The following is a 16975-nucleotide window of genomic DNA, read 5'->3' on the forward strand; positions in this document are numbered from 1 at the left end:
ACCTCAGCAGCCAAAACCCCATACCTATGACACATCAAGAAATTTAACCAAATTCAGTCCACAACTATTTAACAACATCTTTAAAAGCCATAAACTTGTCCTCATTAAAAACATTACCATTAGAAGATGTCACCAACAAAGTCTTCTTAGACTCCCTTAATAGCTTAACTCCTGTCCAAAACAAAAGGACAAAAATAAACCATGCTCCCTGGCTAACAAAAGCCACAAAACAAATATTACTAACTAGAGATGGAGCCTAGAAAGAATGCCATAGAAATAAAAATGAAACCAACCAACTTAAATATAAGCAGCTACAAAATAAGACAAAAAATAGTCATTGCTGATAAAAAAAAAAAAAAACATTTCACTCAACAAATATCCAGCCAAACCAATAACCTCAAAACATTTTGGAAAATTATCTCAGCACTCTTTACTTCTGCAACCTCACAAAACCCATCACTAGCCCCAGACAAAAAGCCATCTCAAGTAGCTGACATGTTCTACTCCCACTTCATTGATAGTATATTTACACTTATAAACGATTCTACATCTAATATAAACTGCAGCTATACTGAAATCTAATCCTGGCAAAAACAGTTAATAGCAAGCCCAGCACAAAAAACCTCCACTCACCATGGAACTTCTACAGCTAGCCCAACATCATCAGCTTTCTCTCTACAATCTGTACGTACCTCACTAATACACAAGCTTCTTCTCAAACTAAAACCTTGCTCCTTCTCCCCTGATAACCTTCCATCAGAATACTTAGAACTTGTTGCAGACACAATAGCCTACCCAGTTAGCATTCTGATTAATAGATCCATCACAGAATCTAAAGTTTCCAATTACTAGAAAAAAGTCTATCATAAGTCCCTTACACAATGGAGGAAAAAAACTAATGAAATTAACAAATTATCGATCCATGTCTATCCTCTGCCTTTATTTAAACGTCTGGAAAAGTGCATATACATACAACTGATAAAACATCTTTCAGATAACACTCTCCTTGAACCCACCCAGCATGGTTTTTGAATAGCACGTAGCACTACCACTGCACTACTGTCCTTCACAGATCTCCTAAAAATGTGTGTGTGGTAAGATACACCAATTGCAAATTTGGCTATTTTATAATAGCATGATTGGAGCTTGTTTTTTACGGACATATGGAGGTTGTTAAGAATGGGAGTTCCATACAGGAGGCAAGGGAGCAAGAAGGTATTGGCAAGTGTTTTTGGTGGCGTTGTCCATGAACTGTTTGTGTCTATAAAGTTTATCAAGTTTAAAATGTGTTTTTTAATTGTGCTAAGTATATATTGTTCGAAGGTGAGTTTATTGTCAATAGTGATACCCAATAGCTTTGCCTGTGTTACACTTTCTGTTTCTGTTTTATTTTGTGAGTATATTTTGAAATCATATAAAAGTGGTTTTGGTGAGAACAATAATAGCTTAGTTTTATTGGGATTGAGTGTTGCTTCATTTAACCAGCTTTCAATTGAATACTGTTATAAAATAGCCAAATTTGCAAATGATGTATCTTACCACACACACCATTGTTTTGTCCTTAACAAACTAAACTGGCTAGAATTCCCTCATTACCCCATCTTTGTACAACTATCTCTTACACACAAAATAATATACAATACAGACTGCTGCCCTACCTTAAAACCTATATTACAGCTCTACACCCTATCCCGAAATCTCCATTCCACAAATAAGCAACTTTTAAAAGTGCATAAGCATAACAAAAGAGCTGGGCACAGCCTCTGCTCCTATGCCATTGCAAAACTATGGAATGCCCTACCTCCAAACATCATTACCTTAGATTGCTTTAAGATGTACAAACATACACTAAAAAAATCACTTTCTCAACAGTCATATTTGTCCTTGCTCCTTAGCTAATGATTTTGACACTTAATCTATCTCCCTTGACTATCTCTATCCCTCCCCTTCTACTTCTCTGTTACCCCTCATCACTTCAATCTCTTCCTATCCAATCTCCTGGAAATCTATTTTTTCTCATTCTTCCTTTCCAACTTTCCTGAACTACTTCCAATACATCTTCTTATCTTGTCTACTATACTTGTTTCTCCTTGATTAATCTCCCATTATAATATTCTCCTATACCTCATAAAAAATCTATCACATTAGCCTCCCTACCATCACATCATCTATTTTGATAACCAGTACATCTACTACAATTTTTATGTATTCATACTCTCTTCCCTGTGTCTTACTACCTACTGTTAAACCTTAGTCTACTGGTAAAAGTCTGCTCTGCTAGTAATGTACAACTCTAAGCTAGAGTTTTTAGACGGAACTGCTTGCAATCTACTGTAAATTGTTATATATCCACATGATAAATTGTAATATTAATAGAAATGTATGTACGTTTAGGTATAACTTTTAAATCTTTTAATGTCTGTATTTGTATTTGGAGCTTTTTTCCCCAGGCCTCTGCTAAAAAGGGGTTCCTGACTCAATTGGACTTTCACAGTCAGGAAATGTCAATAAATAAATAAATGCCTGACATTACAGAAATATGATGTATCTATCCCATGTGTTCCTTGCTCATAGTAAATGATCCTTAGACTCTTGTATATTACGCTGCATCAAAGACTATATATTCCATGCTGATGGTAACTAAAGCACTACCACTATAGTAATATGATGTAGCAAAGCCTGTGTGTCCCATGCTGATGGTAACACAAGCTTCAATACAACATTAATAAGTTATAACAAATCCTGTGTGTTCCTTGTTGATGGTAATTAAAGCTCTGATGCTACAGTTATATGATGTAATAACGCCTGTGTGTGCTGATGGTAACTAAAAGCTCTGTGCCTAAATAATATAATGTAACAAAGTCTCTGTGTTCCATGCTGATGATAGATAAAGCTCTGGAATACAGTAATATTTATTTTTTTATTTTTATTTGCAATTTGTTAACCGGGATAGTCCATCGTGCCATAGTGAGCCGTTTTTCAATGGCGGCCTGGGGAGAAAAGCTCCATGTGACTACAAGTACATAAATACAGACAAAGCACTTACAAAACAATATAATGTACATTTGCTTACAAGATAAAACAGTGTATTATGACTTTGAAATCAGTGAAGATTAATACAAGCAATTTTGTGTATGATAAAAATAGAGGTTTATATAGAATGTCAAAATCTTAGGTAAGTTATTAAATCTGTACTTGATTATGAGAAGAAAAAATAGAGCAAACATGCTTTGGTGGTACTGAGATGTGGAAAAATAAAGCCTATTGTTCCACATCTCAGTACCACCGAAGCATTTTTGCTTTATTTAGTTTCATTTTTCACGAGTTTGTCTAAGAAAAAATAGAGGTTTATATAAAATGTCAAAGTCTGAAGTTATTAAGTTTGTACTTGATTGTGAGAGGAAAACGAAGTAGCAGGAGTCAGAAGAGTAGGGAGCAGTGGGAACAGGTAGCATGTGTTAGTGTTAGGAGGAGAATGGGAGAAGGTATACAAGATGGAGTTGAAGGTGAAGGTGTGTGAGGATATTAGGAGGGGAGGGAGCAGCAGCATTCCCATTTGGAAGAGAGGTAAGAGTAAAGCAAGCTTTTCAAGGTAGAGGGGGATTGAGTGATTCGAATGTGGGAAGGGAGAGAGTTCTATTTCCGTGCTAGGGAGTAATATAATAGGAGTTGGCCAGAGGTGCGTAATGGTTTGTGAACTTTGAGGTTTTGATTGTTAGATCAAAGGGATTGGTCAGGAAGATGCATGGTAAAGGTAGTAGCTAGCGAAGGGCAATGGAAGGGTTTGATAATGAGTTTGTGGGCCATGGAAATTTGAATGTACGAGAGATAGTGGGGAAGCTCTAGCCAGTTCAAGGAGTGTAGAGAGTTGCAATGATGTGAAGAGGATTTGATACCTGTAGCAAACTTTGCAATTTTATTGTAGCAGGATGCTAGTTTAGCTTTGAGGGAGGCTTGAAGATATGTGAGGATGGAAGCACCATACATAATAGAGGGGAGAAGATAGGTGGTAGAGAAAGTAAGCTTAGAGGAAGAAGTGAGAAAGCAATTGTGGTGGTAAAGCATACCATGCTTCTGCTGTGTTTTTTTAATGCTAGTTTGAATATGTATATCAAACTTGAGTTGTTCATCAATGATGACTCCGAGAAGCTTGGTAGGGGAGACTACTTCAATAGGTGCCATATTATGGCTGGTTATTATGAAGGAGTTCTTATATATTCTGTTTTTTTTTTTGGTTGGGGTGAATATCATAATTTTAGATTTGGATAGATTAAGAGCTAGATGATTGTTAGGCATCCAAGCCTCAGTGATAGAAAAGGCTGCCTGAGTAGCTTGCAGGAGGGAGGGGAGAGATTTAGTAAAACAGATGATTGTCAAGTCATCAGCATATTGGATGAGTTTAGCATTAGGGATGCAAAGATGGAAGTTGTTGATAAAGATGTTAAATAGTAAAGGACCCAATATAGAACCTTGAGGGATGTCTGTATGGGTGTCTAGATAGGAGAAGGTAGAGTTATGCCATTTAACTGCCTGTTGTCTGTTTGTGAGGTAACTTTAGAACCAATTGATGGTTGTAGAGGAGAGATTAAGGTGAGAGAGCTTATCTAGTAGCAAGGAGTGGGAAATGGTATCAAAGGCCTTGGATAAGTCTGAGAATAGGGAAGATACTATGTTATTGGAGTAACATGCTTGGTTAATATTATCAAGGAATGAAAGAAGGGCAGTGTTGCTACTGTGGCCAGGTCTAAAACCATGTTGTGTTGGGGTAAGGAGATGATTGTCAAGAAGGTAAGATAAGAGTTGAAGGTGAATGCATTTTTCAAGTATTTTTGAGACAGGGGAGAGTATGGCTATGGGGTGGAAGTTGATGATGTTAGTGTTGTTACCTTCTTTATGTAAAGGAATGATGAAGGCCTTTTTCCAGAGGAGGGGCATGTAGGATTCATGGATGGAGTGCTTAATTAATATGCAGATGAGTAGAGCAACACCCTCAGCAGCTAGTTTAAGAAAGTGGGAAGGTAATTTATCGGGGCATTAGAGTAGGGTTTTAGTTTAAGAAGATGTTTTTTTATAGTTTTGAGGGGGACAGGAGGGGATAAAGTAGTATTAGTGGAGAAGGGAGAGGAGTATGAGCGGGGAGAAGTGGAAGGGGAAGATGAGTTTTTAGGGAAGGATGTGGTTAGTTTGGTTATTGAGTTAATGAAGAAAGTTAAAGTTGGATGCTATGATATGGTCAGGTGAATTAGGGTCAGGACAAAGGTTATCTTTTCTACCAGGACTTAGGAGGGTGTAGATACTGCTCTTAAAATTTTGGGGGTTAGTTTTATGATTGTTTTGAAGTTGTTTAAATTCTGTAAGGGTGTTTGGTGTTTTAGATTTTTGGCAACATTTCCGTAATTTGTCATGGGAGTGCCTGAGCTTTATGGTATCTTTAGAGAGCTATGGGACTAGTTTTGATTTGACTCTTTTAGTTCTAGGGCAAGCAAAGCTATTGAGTATATTATTAAAGGAGGGATTGAAATATGCAACAGCGTCATCCAGAAGAAGGGTTTTCAGAGTGTTCCAGTGTATTTGTCTTAGGGTGTTAGAGAAGTTTTGAGGGTTGAAGTTGGTAAGGGTATGGGTGGAGATATAGTTATGTTGTAGATGTAGGGGGAAGGAGAGCAGAGTGTGAATGTTGGTAAATGATCACTAAGTGAGTCAGGAAGGGTGCCACTGTCAGTGACGTTGTTGAGATGGGAAACTAGTATCCAGTCAAGGATAGGGCCTGAAGAGATATATTTATTGGTTTGGGTGGGAGAGTTAAGTAATTAATTGAGAAAAAACATATAGATTTATACTGTGGGGAGAAGAGACTGAAAGGATGCATTCCCAGTTGATGTTAACATCTCCTAGAATAATTGTTTTGTTAGTAATATTATTTGAAATCCAAGAAAGGATATCTTCAAGTATAGGGATATTGTTACCTGGTGGGATGTATATGGCAACTATCAGTATGTTTTTATGATTATTAATCTTTAAGAGGGCCAGGGTTAGGTCAGCTGTAGAAAACTGAGGTATGGGGTTTCTGTAGGTAGTGACTGTTTGGGAAAAAAAGAAAAGTAAGGCAACTCCGCCTCCTTTTTTCTGATTTCTGTCATTTCTAATGATTCTGTAGTTGGGAGGGGTGACTTCAGAGTCTTTCAGGTGGGGCTTGAGCCAGGTTTGAGAGATGGTTAAGATATCAGGGTGGTAGTGGGAGAGCCAAGCATGGAAGTTAGGTATCTTGTTCCAGAGACTTTGGGCACTGATAGTGGCAAAAAGGAGAGACTTACAGGGAGAGATAGTGGAGCTGGAATGGAGCTGGTATTTAGTTGAGCTGGAGGTCCTGGGTTGGGGTGAATATCACCTGAGAGAAGTATAGAGATTTGGTCAAGTATGAAGGATAGAAATGCCAGAGGATTTTTGGAGTTTGGGTGGGGGCAGGGGAGAAGTAGGAGCAGATGTAGTTGGGAGTAGAAATGGTTTTGCAGGACACAAAGAGTGTTTTGTGGACCATGACAGGGTTATTGAAGTGGTATAGGTGGGGGCAGATGTAGGCCGAGTAGAGTGTTTCTTGCTTGTGGAGGGAGGAGGTGATGTGGTGGTGGGGTAGTTACAGATTGGGAGATAGGTGAGTTGGAGAATAAGACAGAGGAGGAATAAAAGAATGGTTTAGGATAGTGGTGTTTGAGGGGAGTTATGCACGAGGGTATGATTAAAGTGGATTTAGAATAGTTATAAGAGAATGTGTATTTTTGTGTTGTAGAAAGAAATGTGTAGTTTTACAAAACCTATGGGTGGATGGCATTATTTTAAGAGTAGTTGTGTTGAAATGATTGGTGGGAGGGATAGGGATGGGGGTAGGAGGGTGTGTTGAGAGTGGTGGAATGTAGAGTAGGTGTGTTTGTATGGTTATAAATGTAGAGGTAGTAGGGCCCTGTGGGGAATGGGGGCAGGGTAGGGGAGTGGAGTGAGCCTGAGCATAGCAAGGATGAATGGAGCAGGGTAGAACCAGATCCGAGAGTGTTAAATAATGGAGACCAGTTACAGGTAAGTTGTTCCACTATGTAAGCAAACCTCGATGAGTTTTAAACACAAAAGGGGTCTTTACTATAACAGTTATACTAGAAACAAGTGGGACCTTCCAACAAGGTGTAGTTTGATATGAAAGTCTGCTGCACTGGTGTGTGATACACTGGATTAGTATGGAGAGGGGAAAACTGGAGGTTTACAGGGAAGTAGTGACTTGGGGAAAAGCGTTGAAAAAGGGGGAAGTGCAGTGAGAATTAACAATGGTGACTGCAGCCCCAACACATGTGCATCCTACAATTACAAAACTATTGCCAAGTCCAACAATTAAATTTCTTCAGTAGCAGTCACTATTTCATGAAAATGGCAAATTCCTTTACAGGAGTGCTACCTACATTGCTTGGAAGCACTGCCACTATCGAGACACTCTGTTTCAGGTGGTTTTAGACGTGACTTCAGTTTGTTTTGAGCCCGGGAGGGAGGGGAACAATCCTGTTTGTTGTTAGCAGCTATGGAAATCTGAAAGAAAAAGGAAGAGGTGAGATTAGAGATGGCACAGGAAAAAGGTGGAAAGAGAGAGAGCAGGAGGGGAGAAAGATAAGCAGAGAGTGAGACACGGTTAAAGTGAGGGAGGGAAAAAGAGTTTTACAAGTAGAGGTGTAGATTAGGGTGGGAGGAAAGGACCGTGATGGTCAGAGCAAAAAGATACACTGCGTATCCAACGATAACTGATTAGATAAGAAATCCACTTTACAACAGCAACTCTAGGATGGGAGGATGCTACAGAAAGCATCGGCAGCACATTGTTAGCAAGTTAAATAGATAGGTGAAGCTACATTAGCTCTGAGGCCTTTTACAGCCTCTACTTGCAAAGCACAGCAAAAGATAACATCACCACAGATATGGTAATGGCTGAAACAAGTACCATATAACCTCTAATACACAGTAAAGGCAAAACCCACACTAACTTTGCAGATATCGATCAGACAAATGTAACAAGCACTGCTACAGAGATTACAAATGCAAATGAGTATTGCAGTTGCCATTTTACAGCAAGGCAGGCTGGTCTTAAAGTTAACCTAACAAGTTATCCAGTTTACAAGATTATTATTAACAAGCACATACAGAAGTTAAAGGAAATGATTAATAAAGAAGCAACACTTACTGTGCATGCACATATGCGTTGGGGTGCTGAGTGCTACCTAATCCTAACAGTGGAGATTTAAAAATGGTGATCTACTTGTAGAATACCTTACATCACCTCATATGGACCCAAGGTGATAAGTGTGGGGGGGGGGGTGGAAGGAGGAACTGTTATGCAGAGGGGAGGATGCACTAGGGGAAAGGTGAAAATGTAGATAGAACCAGATCCAAGACTGTTAAACAATGGAGAGAAAGACCAAAAAACCTATCAGTTACAGGTAAGTTGTTCCACTATGTAAGCAAACCTTGATGCGTTTTAAGAACAAAATGGGTGTTTACTATAACATGATGTAACATGGCCCATGTCTTCCATGCTGATGGTAAATAAAGTTCTGACACTACAATAACATAAAATAATAAAGCCTGTGTGCCCCTTGCTGATAGTAAATGGTGCACTGACTCTGCTCTATTACGCTGTAACAAAGCTTGTGTGTTCCATGGTGATGGTAACTAATGTTCTAACACTACAGCAATATGATTTAACAAAGCTTGTGTTTCTATTCTGAAGGTAAGTACTGCTCTGAGGCTACAAGAATATGATGTAACAAAACCTGTGTGCTACATGCTGGTGGTAACTAAAGATCTGGTAATACAGTAATACAATGTAACAAAGCCTAATGTGTTCCATGCTGATGGCAACCAAAGCTCTGACATTACAGTAATATGATTATGATGTAACAAAGCCTATGTGTTATGTGCTAAAAGTAACTAAAGCTACAACACTACACTAATATGATATAACGAAACATGTATTTCATGCTGATGGGAAATAAAGTATTGAGACTATAGTCATATGATGTAACAAACTCTTTGTGTTCCATGCTGATGGTAACTAAAGCCCTGACATCACAATAATATGATGTTGCAAAGCCTGTGTGTTCCATGCTGACTGTAAAATACAGTTGTGTAAAATCTTACGGTACTTACGTATTATCGCAACCAGATTTTCGCGGTTGCGAATTTAGTCCCATGTCTGAGACAGCAGATCTATTAAGCTGGAAAAGGGAGTGTAAGTAAGTAAGTTAAATTGTGGCACACATGGTTTTGAGGCAGGGAGAGGACTAACTGCCAAATTTTGGAGTCCTGACTGGCATGTCTCACTTTGCCAGTGAACTACATACTGCTGCATGCAGTGCATGGTAGATCCTGCCTTCTTGATTACAAGCGCAATATAGGCTAAGTTAATCGGGAATATACCATCCTTATGTTCATCGCCAGTACTCAGATTTTATTTTCGTCATATGAAAGATTTTGACCGGCTATCTCTATGTTTTTGTCCCCCGTAGCAAACATGCAGGTTGTAAGATTTTACTTTTCCTGAAACAGTCTTTCGCGCTTCTGCATTTTCACATGAAAATTTCACACTCCCTGCTTTCTGTGATGTGTGTGTTTAATAATAACTGAATCACGTCTGTAGGTGTTATCTTTCTCCCCCTTTTTGAATGCTGTGTGAACTGTCAGTTGCTTTTTACCCCTTTTGGGCTGCTAGTTCTGGGGATGGGAATATATGCTGCAGACACGGCTCTGCTCTGTTGCGTGCACACATAACAGGACTTGGAAAAGCACTAAGACTGACATGATGTCGGGAAATGGCATAGGTTCAAACAAGCAGTCATTTTTGTAGTACTACACTAGTCCTACCTCAACAGAGTGTTTTTTTTTTTACAGATAACATTCCCTGTGTGATTCTGCATACATTTCTGGTTACAGTCACACACCGGGAAGCAAGCCGTATTATCGCAAAAATCTGGTTGCGATAATACGTAAGTATCAATCTTACCATAACAGTAGATGTCCTTCTCTTCACTGTTGCAGTATTTTTTATAATAGGCACCCCCTGCCAAGGGTAGATCAACACCTGGCCAATATACCAAAGCCTTTAGGTTGTAATAGGTACATTGTATGTCACACATATGCTTCACATGCTCAACACAGGACATAAAGGTGAGGTCTGGTTGTACCATCCTTAGAACTGAAATGCCCCAGTAGGAACCACAGTCTAAGGATACATGTAGGTAACAAGTACATCCAGATGGAGAAAAGGATCAGGGGGAGGAGGCAGGGAGCAAATACTGCAACAGTGAAAAGAAAGACATCTACTGTTATGGTAAGATTTGCACAACTGTACTCTGTCTTTCCATATTACTGTTGCAGTATTCTTTACAATATGGAGAGTACAATAGCTCAGGAAGTAGATCAGGTGGAGGAAAGGCCAGCAGAGCTCCACAGAAAGCCATGAAGAATGGCCCTGGCAAAACCAGCTCTGGTCCTAGAAATCACATCCAACTTATAGTGCTTGTAAAAGTATGCACAGAAGTCCAGGTAGCTGTCTTGAGAATAGAATTAGTATCCAAACCCTTGATAAAAGCACAAGAAGAGGCTACAACCCTAGTAGAATGAGCTTAACAGAAGAAGGAAGGCTCTTCCCATAAAAGGAGAAACAAAAAAGAAATGGATTCAGATATCCAAGAAGAAATAGTTTGCTTGGAAACAGCCAAACCTAAAGACCTAGGATAAAAGGAAGGGAAAAGTTGCTTAGATTTATGAATGGATTTATTTTTATCCAAATGATATCTGAGTTGTATATGCAAATCCAAGGCATGAAGAACCTTCTCACTAGCCAATTGTAGAGAAGAGGAGTAAGTGGGCAAATGAATAGACTGATTAAGAGACAAGTCATTAACCACCTTGAGACCAAAAGAAGGATTAGTATGAAGAGCCTGCCTTTATTAAAATCCAAAAAATGAGGAACCACCATAAGGGCTTGTAACTCAGACACCCATCTGGCAGAGGTAATGGCAAAAAAGAAGAACAGTTTTCCACGAACAATGCTTTAAGGAAGCTGAAGCTGCAGGCTCAAAAGGAGCTTGAGTCAATTTTTCTAAAACAAAATTCAGGTCCCAGGAAGGAGGAACAGGCTTACTGGGAGACCTACTGTGAAGAATGCCTTTTGGTCTCAAATGTAAAAGCTAAAGGGGAGTCAAAGGCAGACAAGCAGAAATTGTTGACAGGTGGGCCTTAACAGAAGAATATGCCAACCCAACATTGATCAATTTACACAAATAAGACAGAACCAAAGGAACTTCCACAGTAGGTGAATCCAGGTTACAAGAAAGATACCAGACAGAAAATCTCTTTCATTTGTCAAACAAGATTTTCTAGTAGAGGGCTTCCTGGCCTCCTGCAGAACCCAAACCACACCCTCAGAAACCCTATCACCCGCAATGCCAGTTGAAGAGTGGACAGATGGGGATGGATGAGAGATCCCTTGTCCTGTGTGAGTAGGTCCACCCTGTGAAGTAAATTGTGATGACTGCCCTTCGTTAAATGCAGAAGAGGGAACCAATGCTGTCTGAGCCTAAAGGGAGTCACCAGCAAGATTTTGGGAGCATCCTGTTTTATCTTGAACAGAACCTTCAGAATTGTAGTAAAGGGAGCGAAGGCATAAAATAAATATCCCCTTCCAAGAAAAAGAGAGGGCCTCCACCTTCCAGGCAAGAGGACATGGGACTCTGGTACAAGAGAGAGGAAGTAGTCTTTTCGGAGGGGTGGCAAATAGATCTACTTGAGGAGAATTCCACTGGTTGATAATTTCCAGAAACACATCTGTGTGAAGTATTCACCCATGGGAATGTATTATGGTCCTTCTCATAGAATCTGCCACTAGGTTCTGATCTGATGGAATATAAACTTCCTGAAGGGTCACCCAATACTGGACAGCTAGATTCCAAACCTGAAGAACTATTCTGCACAGGAAGTAAGACCTTGTCCCCCTTGCTTGTTGATATACCATATCACTGTGATATTGTCTTTGAAAATTCTGCAGGCCCCCGAAAGGAAAAGACAATGAATGGCCTAAAGAGCCAGAAAAAGAGCTCTCATCTCTTTGACACTGATGTAGTCTTTCTTTTGTTGAAGAAACCAAAGGCCTCACACTTTCAGAGCACCAAAGGAGGCTCCCATCTCACATCTGATGCATCTGTGAATAGATCCTGAGAGAGGACTAGAGGTTGAAAAGGCAGCCCTCAGTTGCGGAGCAACTGCTGAATCCACCACTGAAGTGTCAGCTTGAGACATGGAAAAAGAGGTACTAGAAAATCTAAAGGATGAGAATGTTAAAACCAAACTGACTTTAGAATTCACTGGAGCTTTCTCATATGAAGCTTGGCCAGTGAAAGCATGGGAATGGTGGAAGCCATGTAACCCAGATCCCTGAGAAACTTCCTGGATGTAACTGAAGCCAGAGGAAGAAGTGATTGAAAGAAAACAATCAGCATTAATGCTTTGGGAGGAGGCAGAGAAGCAAGCATTGGAACAGTATGAAGCCTGCACCCTGGAAAACCATAATCCTGAGAAGGAGTCAGGAATGATTTTTGGAAGTTTACAGTAACCCCAGGCTTTGCAGAAGGCAAATAGCAAAGTGTAGATGCTGAAGTAAAATCTCTGAAGAAGAGACCTAAAAAGAGCAAGTTGTCCAGGTAAGGGAACATCTGTATTCCTCTCAATATGCAGAAAATAATCATGGGTGCAAAGCATTTGGTGAAGACCCTTGGACAGTAGAGAGGCCAACGGGCAAAGTGGAGTACTGAAAATGCCAGGAAGCAACAGAGAAATGTAAAAACTTTCTGAAAAGGAGATGAATAGGAATATGAAGATAGGTATCCTTGAGATCCAGGAAACTGGAAAAGCCTGAGAAAGCAAAAGACAAATAGGGTTTGAAGGGACAACATTTGAAAGGAAGGAACTTTCAAAAAGGGGTTTAGCTGAGAGATGCAGAACAGGTCTCTAGGTGCCTTCTTTTCCAGGGATCAGGAACATTTTGGAGTAAATCCCCTTCCCCCTCTGAGGACTTGGAAATTCTTGAATAGTTCCATAAACCAAAAGACCCTGAACTACCTCTGAAAAAAGGGGAGTTGTTCCTGAAGAGGTAGAGGAATGCCCAAAAAGGGGAGAAAGTTTATAGGTTAGTACTAAGCTAACGGCCCTTGCAAGGCATTTTAAGCATAGCAATTATCCCTTGTGAGACTCAAACCCTGCATCTTATGTTTGTAAGGCAAACACCTTAATCATTAGGCCACTCTCCCAAGCATGTATTCAAAGATATTTCCAAACCATGAAATACCCCTGTAGAATTATGGAAAGAACCCAGGAGTCTTGGGTGACCCTTAACCAAATAGGAAGGGACAGGGAATGACACAGAGAAAGAGGAATGTGGCTGAGCAGAGCAGGGCAAGATTAGTCAAACAGCACCTAATTTGTCAGGAAAAGGATGCTTCTGTGTAGAAGGAGTTTAGGTAGCTTTAGAAGGAGGAGCCCTTATACCACCCTTGTTGCCTTTGGAGGGGGGAGTGAGACTGCCTACAAACAAAGCAGGCTTGTTAGTTTAATTCCCTTGAAATCTGGGAACAGGTGAAACAAAAATATGCTCAAATTCTGCAAAGCTTTACCCTTTTCTTGCAGGGATTTAAACAACTCAGCAGCAGCAGATCAAACAAACACTTATTATCCAGAGGAGCATCCATCAATTTATCTCTGATATCATCAGGCAAAGCTTGAAGTTGGAGCCTGGAACATCTCCTCAAAACAGAACCAAACGCAGCAGCCCTAGATGAGGCATCATCTACATCACAGCTGTACTTAATGGAGTGGCAAGCAACCTGAGAAGATGTACCTAGCAAGGAAAGAGCTGAAACCTTACCCTGAGAATCAGGAAGATCTGAAATAACCCAACAGGCCTCAGAGAGAAAAAACATATCTTGTCATATGTGTCTGATAGTTCGCAGCTCTAAAGGCCAGGGTAGCAGAAGTTCACACCTTCTAATCTAACCTTTCCATAGTTCTGCTGTCCTTGTCAGAGGGAAGCAACTTTGTAGACGGCAACAGTTTAGAAGGCTTATCAGAGGTGATCGATACCACAGAATAGTCAGCAGAGGGGGACTTATAAAGAAACTTCCAGTCATTAGGCACTTTATAAAACCTATCAGGTTTTTTGGGGACAGGGGGCTGGGAGTCAGGAGCCTGAGAAGCAGTGGAAAAGGCATCCAGCAAGACAGCAAGAAAAAGAGGGACAGAAGAAGGTCAAGGGGACTCCATTTGCAGAAGCTGATAGCACCTCTGCTGAACATCAGACATCTGAGCACAATCCCATTTAACAATTCTATCATTCAGGAAATAGTGTCACTGAAAGAAATCTCAGGAGAGTCAGGACTAATAGACTGTTTTTCCTCAGAACCATAATCTAAGGGAGAAGAAATCTAAGAAGTATAAGTCAGGGATTCCTCATCAGAACCTGAATCATCATCAGAGGAATCTTTGCACCCTAGGCCTCTTAAAAGGAGAAGAAGACCAAGGAGGAGCAGGAACAGGCAGTCCTTGTGGAGGCTATAGAGCCATGAGGGCATTAAATAGACCTTGAGTGAGGTTTTGCCATTCACTCTGAGGATCTTAATGAGAAGGAGAAATATACTTGTTTTTTTTTTTTTTTTTTTTTTAAGGGGACATCAGCTTTAAAAGTCTTAGGAGGCTCTGACCCCTGATGACATTCAATATTTGTAGTCAATATCTCCTCCCTTACTGAAATCTGAAGAAAACCTTTAGGCACTTCGGTAATTATCAACCACGGTCCCCCCAGAATATCTGAAGCAGGCATCTGCAAGGCCTTCATGGACATAGGTTAAGCTGCATTCATGCTGGCCTCTGAAGTGAATGTGGCAGAGGAATCTGACAAGACAACTGGGTGGTCCTCCTAGATTTCACTAGCCTTAAGAGAGGTGCCTGGCAGAGGTAGCACAGCTGAAGAATCCAACTGAGCTTTATTCATCGCCTTCTTTGCAGATGGTGGACCTTCAGGCCGGGAAGATCCTTCCATACTGTCTCTAGTCAGCAGCTTATGTTGTTGGTTTTCTAGATAAATAGCTAAGGAAGAAAGTCGACTATCCAATGTCTTAGGGACAAAAGCTTAGCAAATTGTACAACTAGCATGGTCATGGGAAGCACCTAAGCAAATAAACACTGCTTGTGTAGATCTTTATGGGGAATCTGTCTCCCACATTAGTATTTCCTCTTTCCAGATGATATGAAACCAACAATCAGAACAAGTCAAAACAGTGACAAGAAAAACAAAGACCCTAATGAGACACATACGAAAGCAGCTTGGTAACCAACATACAAGTGAGAGTTCTGACAGACAATTGAAGATGGCATTCAGACTGGCAGCAAAGTAGTTCTCAGAATGGTACATCCAGACATAACCTTTATGTCCTACACTATGCATGAGGAACAGGTGGAGCTCAGGGAATAGTTAAGACAGGCCCTCGGTGGCATTGAAGAGTTACCAGATAGTTGGGCAGCTACAGCAAAGGTGGTAAGGAAGACAGCTAGAGAGGTGTTTGGTGTGGTATCTGGACAGAGGAAGGAGGACAAGGAGACCTGGTGGTGGAATGAGGAAGTACAGGGGAGTATGCAGAGGAAGACTTTGGCTAAGAAGAAGTGGGATTGTCAGAGAGATGAAGAAAGTAGACAGGAGTATAAAGAGATGAGGTGTGTGGTGAAGAGAGAAGTGGTGTAGGCTAAGGGTAAGCCATATGATGAGTTGTATGAAAGGATGGACATTAAGGAGGGAGAAAAGGACCTGTACCAACTGGCTAGACAGAGGGACCGAGCTAGGAAAGATGTGCAGTGGGTTAGGGTGATAAAGGATAATGAGGGAAACATACTCACAAGTAAGGAATGTGTGTTCAGCAGATGGAAATAGTACTTTGAGGAGCTGATGAATGAAGAGAATGAGAGAGAGAAGGTTGGATGATGTGGAGGAGGAAGTAAGGACAGCTATTTAGAGGATGCAGAATGGAAAGGCTGTTGGTTCGGATGACATACCTGTGGAAGCATGGAGATGTTTAGGAGAGATGGCAGTGGGTTTTTTGACCAGATTGTTTAACAAAATCTTGGAAAGTAAGACAATGCCTGAGGAGTGAAGAAGAAGTGTATTGGTACTGATTTTTAAGAATAACAGTGATGCACAGAGCTGTAGTAACTATAGATGGATAAAATTGATTAGCCACAGCATGAAGTTATGTGAAAGGGTAACTAAGTTAAGAAGGGGGGTGATAATTAATAAGCAGCAGTACAGTTTTATGCTTGGAAAGAGCACTACAGAAGGATAGAGAAGGTCAGAAGAAGTTGCACTGTGTCTTTGGGGACTTAGAGAAAGCATATGACAGGGTGCCTAGAGAGGAGTTGTGGCATTGTATGAGGAATTCGGGAGTGGCAGGGAAGTATGAAAGAGTGGTACTGGATATGTACGAGGGCAGTGTAACAGTGTTGAGGTCTGTGGAAGGAGTGATGGATGTATTCAAGGTGGAGGTGGGATTACATTAAGGATCTGCTCTGTGCCCTTTCTATTTGTAATGGTGATGGACAGGTTGATAGATGCAATCAGACAGGAGTCCCCATGGAACATGATGCTTTCAGATGGCATTGTGATCTGTAGTGAGAGTAAGGACCAGGTTGAGGAGACCATGGAGAGGTGGAGATATGCTCTAGAGAGGAGAGGAATGAAGATCAGCAGGACTAAGACAGAATATATGTGTGTGAATGAGAGGGAGGATAGAGGAATGGTGAGGATGCAGGGAGTAGAGTTGGCAAAGGTGGATGAGTTTAAGTACTTGGGATCAACAGTTCAGAGTAGTGGTGAATGTGGAAGAGAGGTGAAGAAGAGAGTACA

Source organism: Protopterus annectens, chromosome 14.part0, assembly GCF_019279795.1.
Source record: "Protopterus annectens isolate FY-2018-M chromosome 14.part0, PAN1.0, whole genome shotgun sequence".
NCBI lineage: Eukaryota > Metazoa > Chordata > Ceratodontiformes > Protopteridae > Protopterus > Protopterus annectens.